The 12,786-nt window shown below is 58.4% G+C and overlaps 1 protein-coding gene across 1 annotated transcript in view; it reads right to left on the bottom strand.

The window, feature by feature from the left end:
- STAC2 (SH3 and cysteine rich domain 2) overlaps positions 1-12,786 on the bottom strand; it is a 37,453-nt gene that overhangs the window by 12,153 nt on the left and 12,514 nt on the right.

The raw sequence follows: 12,786 nt of genomic DNA, 5'->3' as shown, positions 1-12,786 counted from the left end.
GACAAATCTTCACGCTCTGACCCTGCAAAGACAACAGCGTCTCCCTGCACTATGTGTGTTACTGCCCTCCCCACCTCCACGGGGCAGCTGGGTAGAGCAGCTGACCTTCCATGAGAGCTGTGGTGCCACTTAGGGCAGGTCTGCCATCTGTAGCTCCCCCGCCAAACCCTTATCTCCATCCCCCACCCCATGGTCACACCCCTTCTCTTCCATTAGCTCCTTCCCTTTACTTTCCCTCTGGGGCAAAACAGTTTCAGGACCTAGCCAGGGACACCAGCAAGAACACTGAGAGCTCCGCCCCCACCATATAGCCCCACCCCCTCCTCATAGCCACACCCACACACCCACTTTTCCAGCCCACCTATCCCTCCCCCACACCCTCCAGCCCCTCTGGGGGTTGGTCCCCTGCCCTCCTCCTTGTAGTGACACAGGCCCATCCCAGCACATCTGCCCAGCATGGGGTAATGCAAGCCTGACTCCTACAGAAGACACAGGGCTGCATGTTGCAGACAGGCCCCAGCCCATCCCCCTTCGGCCACACTGCAGCCAGCCAGGCTCGTAAAATGGGAGAGACGCCAACAACAAGGCAGTTAGCCATGGATTGGACTTCTCAGCGCAGAGAGCGCCCAGGGCCATTGGCATCAGATCAGAGGAGTCAGGGAGGCCCTTAGTTTGGAGTTCTGGGCCGGGAAGCCTGGTGGGGGTGGTTCAGATGCTCCAGCCCCTTCCCCTCTATCTCTGGACAGCTCTTGATAAACCCCTGCACCAACTGCGCTCCCAGGCCCTGTGGGGTTTGTGCTTTACAGGAACGCTCACATGAGAGCTACCAATCACCCATGATACCAAGCACTGTGGGGCAATGGGCAGCCCAGGCTTGGGATGGCCTTGGGGGCCTGGACTTCTGGGTTCTGATCTCCTGAAAGTCAAGGTCAGGACTATTGTCGGTCCAGGTGGCACAATGCTGTGGGTACATGAGCATGCACATTTGTGCTTTGGTGCCTGCAAAGGGTTAGCCAGCCCCGCCAGGGCCCTCTCTGGTCTTTGGGATGCCTGGGGGATCCCAGTCCCCCGCCATGTCCCCACCCCTGGGGGACATGGCTGGAGACAGCAGGCCTCCTGAATGGGATCTCAGGCTGGGGCAATCGACTACGCAAGGGAAATCATGGCGCAGAGGGAGCCTCTGGTTAAGGTGTGAAAGAATCTGTAGAACAGGAAGCAGCCAAGGGGTAAAGTAGGCACAAAGGTGTTGTGCTGACCTGCTACAGCCATGAGCTCCGGGCTCTAGGCCAGGCTCCCTGGGCTAGGACGTGCCTACCCCAGCTCACTGAATTCCAGCCGGGGCAGAGGCAGGCGGGTGTCTTCCCTCCAGAGCCACACTGGGGGCCGTGCTGCCTGATCACAGCAATACATAGTGCAGCAGGACTCCCGGGTTCTCTGCCTTGCTCCGTGGGGGGGGGGGGGGGGAGGCAAATTCCTTCTCTCAGCTCTGGGCCTCAGTTTCCCCAACCACAAGGGAAGAGGAGGAGCACTGGAAAATCCCCTTAAGCAGAACTATGGTGCTATACCCCACACCACATCCCCTGCCTTGGTCTGGCTCCTGGCAGTAGGCAGGCATGCAGGGGGCACAGAGTCTTGGGGATGCTGGCCTGTCTGGGGGGGCCCATCCTGTCAAAGTGTGAGCAGATGAGATGGGTGAGACAGTAAGGCCACTCTCTGCATTAGTGTCTACAGTGTCCTGGGGAGTGAGCAGCCCTGAGCAGGTGGGACTCATGTGCACAGATTATGCTGGCATGCGAGTGTGTGCAGCGCCTGTGTATTTGCACGCGGGACTGTGCATATACAGCAGGGCGCGGGGGGGAGGCTTACTCCGCCAGCACAAAGCCCAGCCGCACGCTCCCAGCTCCCGGCTAAGAGGTTTCAGCTCCAATTCACTTGAAGCTGCCTGCTGCACTGGGACTGCTAGAGCAGAAGGAACATGGTGCTCTGCATCCCACGGTGTGTGGTGGGGGAGGCACTCACAAATGGAAGGAGCGGCTTCTACCTTACCCACCCCCCACCCACCACCTCTGCCTGTGGGCTCAACCCAACCTGTACCCCTGCCTCCATCCAAATAGCCCAGAGCTCCAGCAAGGTCCTGGATTCAAATGGGATGACTGCCCAGCCCAGATTCCCCCCCACTGGGCCTCAGTGAAACTCATGCATAGGGGCCAGGGACCCCAGCCTGCTCCAGACCCAGGGGGTTCTGGACAAGCTGAGGTGTCTCCTCTGAAGCAGCTACCCTCAGAGAACTCTGCAGTTTGGTTGGGAAAGGGGGTGAGGTCAAGCTGGTCTGAGCTTCCAGGTATACCTGAGCTGGGGCGGAAAGGGGGGGGGGGGTGCTAACCTCCTGCAGGATGCAGCGGGGGGGCTCTGGGATTCCCACTGTAGGGGCTGTTCCGAGAACCCAGCTGGGGTGAGCGTGGGGTGTTGGGGAAGGTGTGTCTCAGACAGCTGGACCCAGCCCCTCAACCCCCTGCCCTGTTCCAGATAGGGCTGTCCCTCCAGGGCATCCTGCCATGGAGGTGCTCCCTTTCCTCTGGAGACCCACCCAGCTCCTAAACCCAGTAGCTCCACAGCACCCACGTTCCCACTGGGCAAAGTCTCCCAGGCTGGTGAGCAGTACTCGGAAGTGCCAGCTACTCCCCACTCCTACCAGGCCACCCGCAGCCTCAGGCAGAGCCACCCCTATACAGAGGCCCTCCAGCAGTCATGGCTTGCTCCTTCTACATCACCCAGTGCCCACTGGCACTGGGGCAGTCCCTGCTGCCCATCCCCAGCTTTCAAGTAAGCCAGAGCCTCTGGGATGGGCTCCCAGTCACACCACAGGCAGCCACCTGGACTGGGGCCAGCAGGTCAGGGTGACGAGGGGCACAGGCATTCACCCCTGGGCAAAGCACTTTGCGGGGCACATGACAGCATCTCCAAGGACAGAATCATAGAGTACTTGAAGACTGCTATCCTGTCGCCTCTTGGTCACATTTTTTTCAAGCTTAACATTTTTGTGTCTCACCATCCCTTTGTCTGACTTGCCTTCCAAGCCAATTATCCCTTTTGTTGCCTTCCTCTGGGCCCTCTCTAACTTCTCCACGTCCCTTTTAAATGTGGAGCCCAGAACTGCACCCAGCACTCTAGATGAGGCATAACTAGTGCTGAGTAGGCTGGCTCTATCACCTCCTGTGTCTTACACTTAACGCTACTGGTGTTGCAGCCCAAAACTACTTTGTTTTTGCAGCTGCAAAGGGTGGGGGCACCTTGGCTTTAACAACAAAGGCAGATCTTTCTCTTCCCCTCCCCTTCCCCTCTCCAAACATGCTGTCCATGCCCCTCACTGCAGTTCTCCAGTGTCACCCAGCTTGATCCACTCCTAGTAGAGAAGAGAAGCAGTGGGGCAGGTAGGCAGCCCATGTGCCATGCGATGCTAGCCCACAGTCCCTAGGTCACGGTACTCGGACTGACTTGGTCCCAATCCACTGGGACATGGTGCGGTGGGGGTTGGGGAGGGCCCTGGGACTGGCAGCAGCAGGCAGCATTTCTGGCAGGATGCTCAGAGGCTCTCAGGCTGGGATAATGTCCTGGCACTTGGCAGGCATCCCAGCCCATCCTCTCTGCTCCTCAGGGAAGAGGAGGTGATTAGTCAAGCATGCAGGGGATTTTACTAGAAATCCTAATCAGAAGCAGCAGGAAAAGCTGGTTCCTAGGCTTGGGAGGGGAGCAATGAGACAGTGTGGACAGAAACCCCAACCTGTAGGCTCCTTGCCACCCTAGCCCTGGGCCCCCACACCCAGCTCTGCCCAAGCTGTTCAGTCCCAATCCCCAGCTCAGAAGCCCACAGACACTGGGGTCAGGGGTACAAGAAGGCCCAAGCCAGACATTCTGGGGGGGTAGATTTGGTTGTGGTGAGACCTGGAACCATGCAAAAGCAATTGTGAGACCAAGTACCTATAACTTTGCCTACTCTAGCTCTGGCTCCCCTTGTGCCTCCAGTATAGGGACCTGCCCACTGGATGTTTGCAATGATCAGAGCCATGGACCAGACCCTGGGCTGGTATAGCCTGCCCAGTGGTGAGGGGTTCACTCTTCCCCAGCTGCATGCATCAAAGCTTCAGAAACTCCAGGCCATTTGCAGCAGAGAGCACTTGGATTCCAGAGAGCACCTGGATCCCAGATCTCCCTGCATGGGCCTAGATCCCAGATTCCCCCACCCCAGCCCCACATGGCCTGATTCCCTAACACCAGCTCATGCACAGCCCTGGATTTCATCCCTACTTACTTTGGGTCTCAGCAGCCCCCCATCTGCCCCTCCAACACCAAAACACAGCATAGATCCCACAGCTCCTTCCCCCATAGCCTACTCCTTTCTTTAGAAGAAGAGGGCCCTGGTGGATAGAAATTGCCCAGCCTGAGGGAGGGTAAAAAATAATGATGTAGCAGAAGTACCACCCCCCTCCAATACATACATTGTGGACTGGGCTTGAAGTGCACCAGCAAAGAAGCCACGGTGAGATGGCAGCAGGTCAGGCAAAAGAGGAGATGTATGGGTGAGGGGGAGCCCAGGGGGTGTGTGTGTGTGAGGGGGAGCCCAGGGGGTGTGTGTGTGTGCGCGCGCGCTGACTGCTGCTCCACACTGTGCTCAGTGAGTGACTCCAGGCAGCTTTCAGCCTCCACTTTCATTAGCAGCCAACATCCACCTGCTCCCTCCCTATGGCTAAGTCCCTCACCCATAGCCTTTCCCCCTCCACTGCAAGACACTGGCTGTGCTTCCCCACCACCCCTTGTACAGAGCTGGGGCTGGGGCTGGGCGAACTTGTTCATTCCCACCTGGACCTAAGGAGTGGGGTGGGGGGGATCCATGCTGGGTTGTTAGCAGGGGCCTCTGGTGGGCTGCCTCACTCAGGGGAGGGTGTCTGTGCACTCCCAAGGGGACAGGGTGGCAGGCGTATAGCTGTCCCCACTGTATGTGCACGGTTCTATTCCCCTGCTCACTCATGGGCTTGTGCTCTCACCGCAAGACATCTCATTCAGGTGATGACTCCTGGCTCATCCCATTGAGGCACTGCTGAGGACAACCAGGCCCCCCAGAGAGAGTGTCAGTGTGGGGTCACACTGCACTGCTGGCCAAAATATACCTCCTCTTCCCCATCCACGGAGGGGTCACACTGGAGTGTGGGGCTGGATCCCTCCCTGAGGTTCCCCAGGTGCATGTGCTGCTGCATTGTGTAGAGATTTAGGGCAACACATGACAAGAGCGATGCTGATTCCTCTTGTCCGGGTGCCTGAGAACAGCTTGCTGAGCTGGCTGCCAGCTGCCTCCTGAGGATGCCTGAGCACCCCCTCTCCTCCCCCACCCAGGCCAGGCGGGGCAGGCACCTAGGACTGAGAGAGTGCTTGTGTTCAGCCCACTCCCCCTGTACTCCCCCCCCCCCCCCCACAAGGCTCCACGCTCTTCCCTGACATGCAGCCCCACCCCGAGGTCTATTTTTAACCTGCCCTAGATGCTTCTTACTCAGCAAGGCAAGGCAGAGAGGGACTCGGCCAGATCACGGGGACAAGGTGCCAACAGGCACAAGATACTCTCTGTGGTCCTATCTGGAGATAGGCCCCAGGTATAAAACCTCCTCAGGGATGTAGATTTTCCTCCCCTCAGCTGGTGGGGGGTGATGGGAAAGACGCCTTCCTCTGATCCACTGCAGGATCAGCCTGGTATCACCCCACTGCTCCCTGTCCAAGCTACTCTCAGCCTGGATCCATGGTGGCCAACAGGGGACTACAGCCAGGGGCCATCATGGGCTGGGAAGCAGAAGCAGGGGGTTATCATTGCTGGGGGCAGCCAGCAGGGGGAGACGTGGTCACATGCCCCAAGCCCATCTGCCACAGGGTGCCAGGGTGCTTAATGGGATTCAGGATGGTCTCTGGGGGCTGCGCGGGCAGAGATGTGGGTCGGTGACAGGAAGTGCTCAGTACCTGGACTGGAAGAGGAGAGGAAGCAGAGGGGGCAATGAACAGAGGGGCAATGAGGTGGGGCAGATGGGGCTGGGATGTCATGCTGTCAGGGGGCAGTTAGGAGCCCCAGGGCCTGAGGCAGGCTGGAAGAGGCCACCTAGCCAAGCCTTGTTCCCATGTCTTCCCTGGAGGGCTCTGCCTCAGCAGGGTTGTAGGGGCAGAAGCATGGGGATCGCAGTGCTGAAACAGACCAGCTAGACCAGCCAGTCTGCTCCCTGCCAGTCTGTGGTGCCCAGCACTCCTGAGCCCAGCCCCCCCATCTCCACGTGGGAGCCAAAGCATCCACCAGGCCCCTCATGGCTGTAGCACCAGCACATAGGAAAGAAGCAAGCATCATCCTGGCACCCTGGGCTCACCTGGGGGGCGGGGGGGACCCTTTCTTTCCTCCTCTGCCTGCTGGTCAAGCCCATGCAAACCCCAGACATGACCAGCCCCAGCTCAATCTTCCTCTCTTTAGTATCTAGGGGCCCTGGGGCTTATGAGGGACTGGAAGACCTTCACTTGGAAGCAGCTTAAGCTGAGAAGTGCCCTGAAGAGGAGCAGGTAGCACCATGGGGCCCTGAGGGCAATGTCCCTCCCTTCCCCACACCCCAACCTGGGCTGCCTCTGTGCCACACAGGCCTAAAGGATCCCAGGCTGGGTGCATGTAACCTGCCCATGATGGCACTGCACGACCAGCTACAATGTAACAGCAGGGCAGGGACAGGGAGGTCCCTGGGGTGTGTTGCCTCCTGGGAGCACCTGCTTGTGGAAGAGTCTGATCATGGAACAGCAGCAGTGTAGCTCAGGGAACAGTCTTGGCCCTGGCTCAGGAGGGTGGTCAGTTCATATCCAGAGCTGGCAGGATAACCCCTGAGGTCCTGCCGCTCCCTTAATTCCATTGTGCCTCTAGCACTCAGGGGCTTTGCACAGGCCCATGAGAGCAGCACACTGCTTCAGGTGGGCTCTCGCACCTGGATCAAGGCTTTGGGATGTCCAGACCCAAAGCCAAGCTTCATTTTCAGCATGGACAAGACCCCCTCAGTCCAGGTTCTAGGAGTGGGTCAAAACCTGGAGCTGAACCCCAGATTTGTGGATCAGGCTTGTGGTTTCACACTCTGCTCCCCAAGCCTGGAGCCCGTTTATTCCCAAGAGAGCAGCTCAGCACCTGGTGAGCTGGGCTACCCCCTCTGTCACACCCACAGCAGAGAGCAGTTCATTGGGATATCACCAACACAGAGCACTTGGCTTAACATGAGGCAGGGAGCAGCCACAGCCTAGCACAAGGAGGGTTAACAACCCTTGCTGTCTAGGGTACCCTCTCCCCCATAAAGGCCCAATGGCTGTCAGCAGGGGGTAGAGGGGACCAGGTCCCTGGATTTCAGTGGGGATAAAGAATGCATGGGAGGCAGGGGGGAGGTGGAAAAAAAACAGTGTTGTTCAGTTCCTGAGCTGTGCTGTGCTTCCCCCCATCCATTCCCCCACTGGCTCCAAGCCTCCCTGCCCCTGCCAGCCTGCCTGAGCCACGAGGCCCTTTATCTGGGTCAGAGCTGGTGCCAGAAACTTTCCAATTCTTCCCCAGAGAAAGCACTGTGAAATCCAGCATGCCAACCAGTGCAGTGTGTCCCTGCCTGGCAATGCACCCCCATCACGTGTATGAAGCAGTGGGGAGATGTCAGGCCTCTTTGACCTCCACATTGCCCCTAGGTCCAGCTTGCCCTGCCCTTGATTCCCCTGTGTTCATCTGTGGCTGGAAACAGAGATTGCCTTTGTGCCTCCATAGCCATTTTTATGGTGGCACAAAGTGAAAGCAAATAGACGCTCATGCCCTTTATCGAGCCCAAATGTCTTTCTTTGCAGCCATGGTAAAAGGGCAGTAATAATTTATGCTGCTCTTTTGCAGCAGACATCCATTGGTTTTATGGTGCAAAAGTGCAAATTGCCCAAAGCTGTCCACACTCTCCAGCTGCCCTGGGTAGCTGCTCCCAAGGATCAAAGGGCTCAGTCCTGCATGCCCCAGAAATTCCTATACAGGATCAGGCCCCTCAAGCCCTGGGAGCACCTGCCTGGCTTTCTCCCCGGCATGAGCAGGAAGCTGTTGTAGTCCAAGCCTGCCCCTACGGGAAGCCAGAGTGCGCAGTGATTTTGCCCAGGGCTCCTGGTGCTGTACAGAACTGGACCCTGTTGCCTTCCTCCTGCCCCAGGCTTGGAGATAAGCTTTGGCTCGCTGTAGCCCACCTGCCTGCCCCTGGTCTCCCCTCCAACTGCTATGAAACCTCTGGCCCAGGAAGCAGTTCTGGCTCCTGAGCAGTAGCAAGGTGCTGGGTTGGGTTCCCCAACTTCTTCCCAGAGCCTGGCCTGTCCCCAACCCTGGAAAGCCCCATTTGCCACCCCCTACCAGCACAGTCACTCACACCAGCCAACAGGGAGTTGAAATGCACTGAAAATCCAAACTGCAGCCTTTCATGCCCACTTTGTGCCAGGGCAAGCACCCACCTGAGGCTCACAGCCTGTGTGGGTTTCCCTGCCACACCATCAGGTCCTGCCAAGTAAGAAAGAAGCTGTCCCACATGCCTGTGTACAGGGGCTGGATCGGGGTGGAGGGGAGCAGGGGGCATGGATTGGGGTGTCAGGGCTCTGGTCTGATCTGTGAGCTGAGGGAAGGTAGCAGCACAGTTTCTGATGCAGATTTGATCATGTTCACCCTGTGAGTTGCACCAGCTCCTGCTCCTGTCCCCCTAGCATGGTCCCAGCTCTCTGTGATAACTCACTCTCCCCTGTCCCTTCTGCAGCAGTTTCAGAAGCCTCCCCCAGAAACAGCTGCAGTGCCAGCCCCTCTGGAGGAACCCAGCTGGATGCCTGGGGAGGGGAAGGTCTCCCACAGGGAAAACCAAGCAGGGCAGGGATTATGGGAGTCAGCAGCTGCCATGTGAGCTGATGAAGCATAGGGGAGGGGGAAGGAGAATTCTTCCCAGGGTGGTGGGGGCCCAGTCAGCCCTGGATGCTGAGGCCAGCATCCTGTGGTTGTAGCTGACCTGTGCAGGCCAGCTGGGAGCAGTGTCAGTGCTGAGCTGAGTGTTTTGGGTCCCTCCAGCAGCTGGTCCCCCTGCTGCTTTCAGCTCCTGGACCCCTAGCTGCTGTGTTGTCCATACTGTAGCTGGACAGGGCGGAGAGGCAGCTAGTGCAACCCGCACTGCCCTGTCCCAGCTGGGGGCCATAGAGAAGAAGAACCTCCAACCTGTGGATACCAGCTTTGAAGATGCCCATTGACTCAGCCAGCTCAGAGCCCAGAGAAGCCCTGAGCACAAAGGAGCTGGGGTGTGGGGGAGGGGGGGTTACAACTCATTTGGGTTCTTAGCCCCCCTTACTTAATCAGAATGCCCCCTCCTACTGCCCATCTTTTACTGGACTCGACTCTTAAATCCCTGGCCTTGGCCCTCTCCCTTGGACAGATGCTGCCCCCAGATACATCTGGGCCCAATGTGGAGGAGAGGCCTCAGGGGTCCCTGCTGCCTGCAGTTTTAGCTTGGTGCCCCTTACCCTGAGCTCCATCCCTCCCATGTGCTGAAGCTGCAGCTGCCCGCAACACACAGGCAACCCCAATGCCAGTCTTAGCTATGATCCCCACAAGGCCACTCCACCCCATTAACCATCTCCAGCCTGGCTTGGGTTGGGGGGCAGGACCTATACAGCACCCCTCCCTTTGCAACTCTGGGGGAGCTGCCTTTCCAAATAACACTGTGCTGCAGGAGTTAGGCACACTGGGGTGTAGCCCCAAGGGCCCCTGGTGCACCAGGGAAGGTAGCCCTGACCCTGAGGGTGCCAGCTCTGTGCCACTCTGATGCCCACGTGCCCTGCTCCCCGGCTGGTTTTCGAAAGGCTCTAATTTAGAGCACAGCAAACATGGGAATTAGAGCTGATTGGAGGCGTGAGGGGGCTGGGAGAGATCCCGACAGCCCCACCCCCACCCCCCCCCGCCATAATGCCAGCACAGCTTGGCACAGACATGGAGGGGGTGGAGGGTGGGACCTACAGCCTGGCGGGAAGAACAGCAGCCAGGGAACAAGAGCTGAGGGGCTGGAGCCTGCAGAGGGGTTGGACCCCACAGCCAGGAGAGGGCGTGTGGTTTCTGCCAGGGGGTGGGCAGAGGAGGCTCAGCTGAGCTCCCCAGCCAGGCCCCTGAGGCTCAGGGCAAGGATCAGGTGTGGAGATCACTGGGTGAGCAAAGGGAGATGGGAATGCCCTGGGGTGGGGAAGTCAGCCTGGGGAAGGATGGGGCAGGATGGGGGTGGAAAGGGCAGACCATCCAGCCTCCCTCAACCCATTGCAGTCCCTGAGGGTGAGGGACACACTGGAACCCATGAGAGCCATCCAGCCCCCAGTCTGGGGATAAGAAGAGAGTGGGGGTTTGAACACCACCATGGAGGTTCTCAGTCCCTGCCCTTCCCATCTTTCTACCTGGGATTGGCCCTGGTGGGATGGACAGGGTAGAAGGGGGCAGTTTCCCTGCTCTGGGAAAGCAGAGGTATCAGGCAACTCTGGGTGGGAAGAGGGGAAGGGGTCACATCTCCCCAGCCCCCTTAGATTTAATCCCATTCAGGGAAGGCCCAGATTTGCTTCATGCCTTTTCCTCACATATCTTCCTAGCCCTACACACACCCCATGGCCCCCAACCCTAAGCCTGTCCCTCTTTCAGTGCTCTCGGCCCCCAGAGGCACCATCCCAGAGCCACAGTCTTGTGGTTCCCCTTACTACACTGTGAGGCCTTCACCAAGGTGAGAGCCCTGTTGGGTTGAGACCTACCCAGACACTTATGAGACACAGCCCCTGCCCCAGAGCAGCCCTGGTCCACAGACAACACACCTGAAGGGCAGGAGGGATGAAGTGACCTGCCCAAGGCCACCAAGCAAGTCAGTGGCAGAGCCCAGCCCAGAACCCAGGGCTCCTCTTCCCAGGTAGTAAACACACTTGCCATGAGAAGGGCGAGTCAAGCCCTTTCTGCTTTCAGTAGGAACGTCGAAGTATGGGTCTTCCCAGCACGTGCACAGAGATCACCCCAAGCCAATGCCTGAGACCCCCAGGACCATGTAGCCCTCCCATCCATTGCCTGTGATATCAGATCTCTTTCCTGCTCCCAGGTCTAGAGCCCCTTGTGCTGTGATGACAAGAGTGCACTAAAGCCTACACCCCATGCAGGAGCCCAATCTCTACCCCAGCCTGTATCACAGCCTGGGCTGCAGGAAGGAATGGATACACACTCCAGCGACTGCCCGAGGCAGCCCAGCAGCTCATGGGAGCCCTGGCAGAAGACACCTGGTCTGGGCCCCATTTACATGGTGACCAGTGACTCCAGATTGAAACCAGCTGGAGAGCAAAGCCCATCCCCACCATTCTTTTATCCAGGATGGAAGGGGAGGGGGTGGGCTGATCCTGTCCACCCACACCCCTTCTCCCTGCCCAAGCCTTCTACAGCTCAGATGGCGACCCCCGAGGCCAACTCACAAACTGCTGAAATCAGGGGATGCTGGCCACAGTAGAAATGGGGACCCCCAGAAGGAGCTGGGCCCTGACCTGGGGGAAGAGTTTTTATGCACCAAGTCTCATCCTTTGTGCTCTGTGCCCTGCTCAGAGCCTCAGCTCCTGGACTTCTTGGAGGCTATGAAGCCCTCAGAAATGTAAACCTTACATTTACTCTGGATGTGTTTGTGTGCGCGTGCCCACTCTAAGCTGGGTCCCAAGCGCGAAAAGGTGCTGGCGCCTCTCTGCTTTGCCTGCTAAAAATGCACACATTATGCCAACGAAGCCTGCAATTAAGTGTGTGCGCGAACAAGTCACATTGCTGCAGACACACATAGATGCACGCACCCGGAGCGGAACTGCCCCTGCCCGCCTCGCACAGTGCTCGCATGTGCTGATCAAACCAGAGCTCACCCAGAGCGGCCCCCCCATGGATGCCAGATCCTTTCCTATAAGAAACCCCCTCCCCACACACACACACCCTTCTCCAGGGCAGAATCAGAAACACCAGTGAAGTCCCAGCTGCTGATTTATTTTTAAATCCGATTTGTCTTTGCGAACTGCTGAGGTCAGGAGGGGACCCAAGCTGCAAACTCCCCAGCTGCGTGCATGGGCTATTTTGCAAAAGGGTTGATATTTGGAGTGATACCTCCAGCACAGACACACACACACACACACACACACACAAATGCACAGAGACACACACCTCCACAGAGACACACAAATGCACACACACGGACAACACACAGGAACAGACACAAACACACAAATGCACACAGACAACACACCCAAGGATGAGTTGAAGCCACCTGGTTACCTATTTACAGCATGTGCTAGAGGGCAAGGGGGAGGGCCAGTCTTGACACCTGTCTCTGGGGCATTATTTATAGCAGGGAGCCGGGCTCCGCACAAGGGGGGGGTGACACCTGGGCTACCTCCGCTCCATCCAAAGATTGGGCTCGTGCCTCGCCGGGAGAGATGCCACGTCCGGCAGGCAGGCAGGGAGGAAGGAGCGATCCTGCCTGAAACTGGCTGGTTCCAGCTGATGTCAGCAACACAAGGAAGCGCGAGGGACGGGGGGAGGCAGAGGGGGTTCAGCGGAGACGCTGCCAAGCCCCGCGACCTCCCGCACAACACCCCGCAGGCTGGCAGCGCGGGGAGCAGCCCAGGGGCAGCGACCCCCGCCCAGCCCAGCCCAGCCCGGCGGCGGCCGCGGGCGCGCACTTCCCTTGCTCTCCCGGTGGGCGGTGG

The sequence above is a fragment of the Alligator sinensis genome, unplaced genomic scaffold (assembly GCF_000455745.1).
Source record: "Alligator sinensis unplaced genomic scaffold, ASM45574v1 scaffold886_1, whole genome shotgun sequence".
In the NCBI taxonomy this organism is placed as follows: Eukaryota; Metazoa; Chordata; order Crocodylia; family Alligatoridae; genus Alligator; species Alligator sinensis.
The sequence above is the reverse complement of the archived record's forward strand: the minus strand, read 5'-3'. Positions and strand labels throughout refer to the sequence as shown.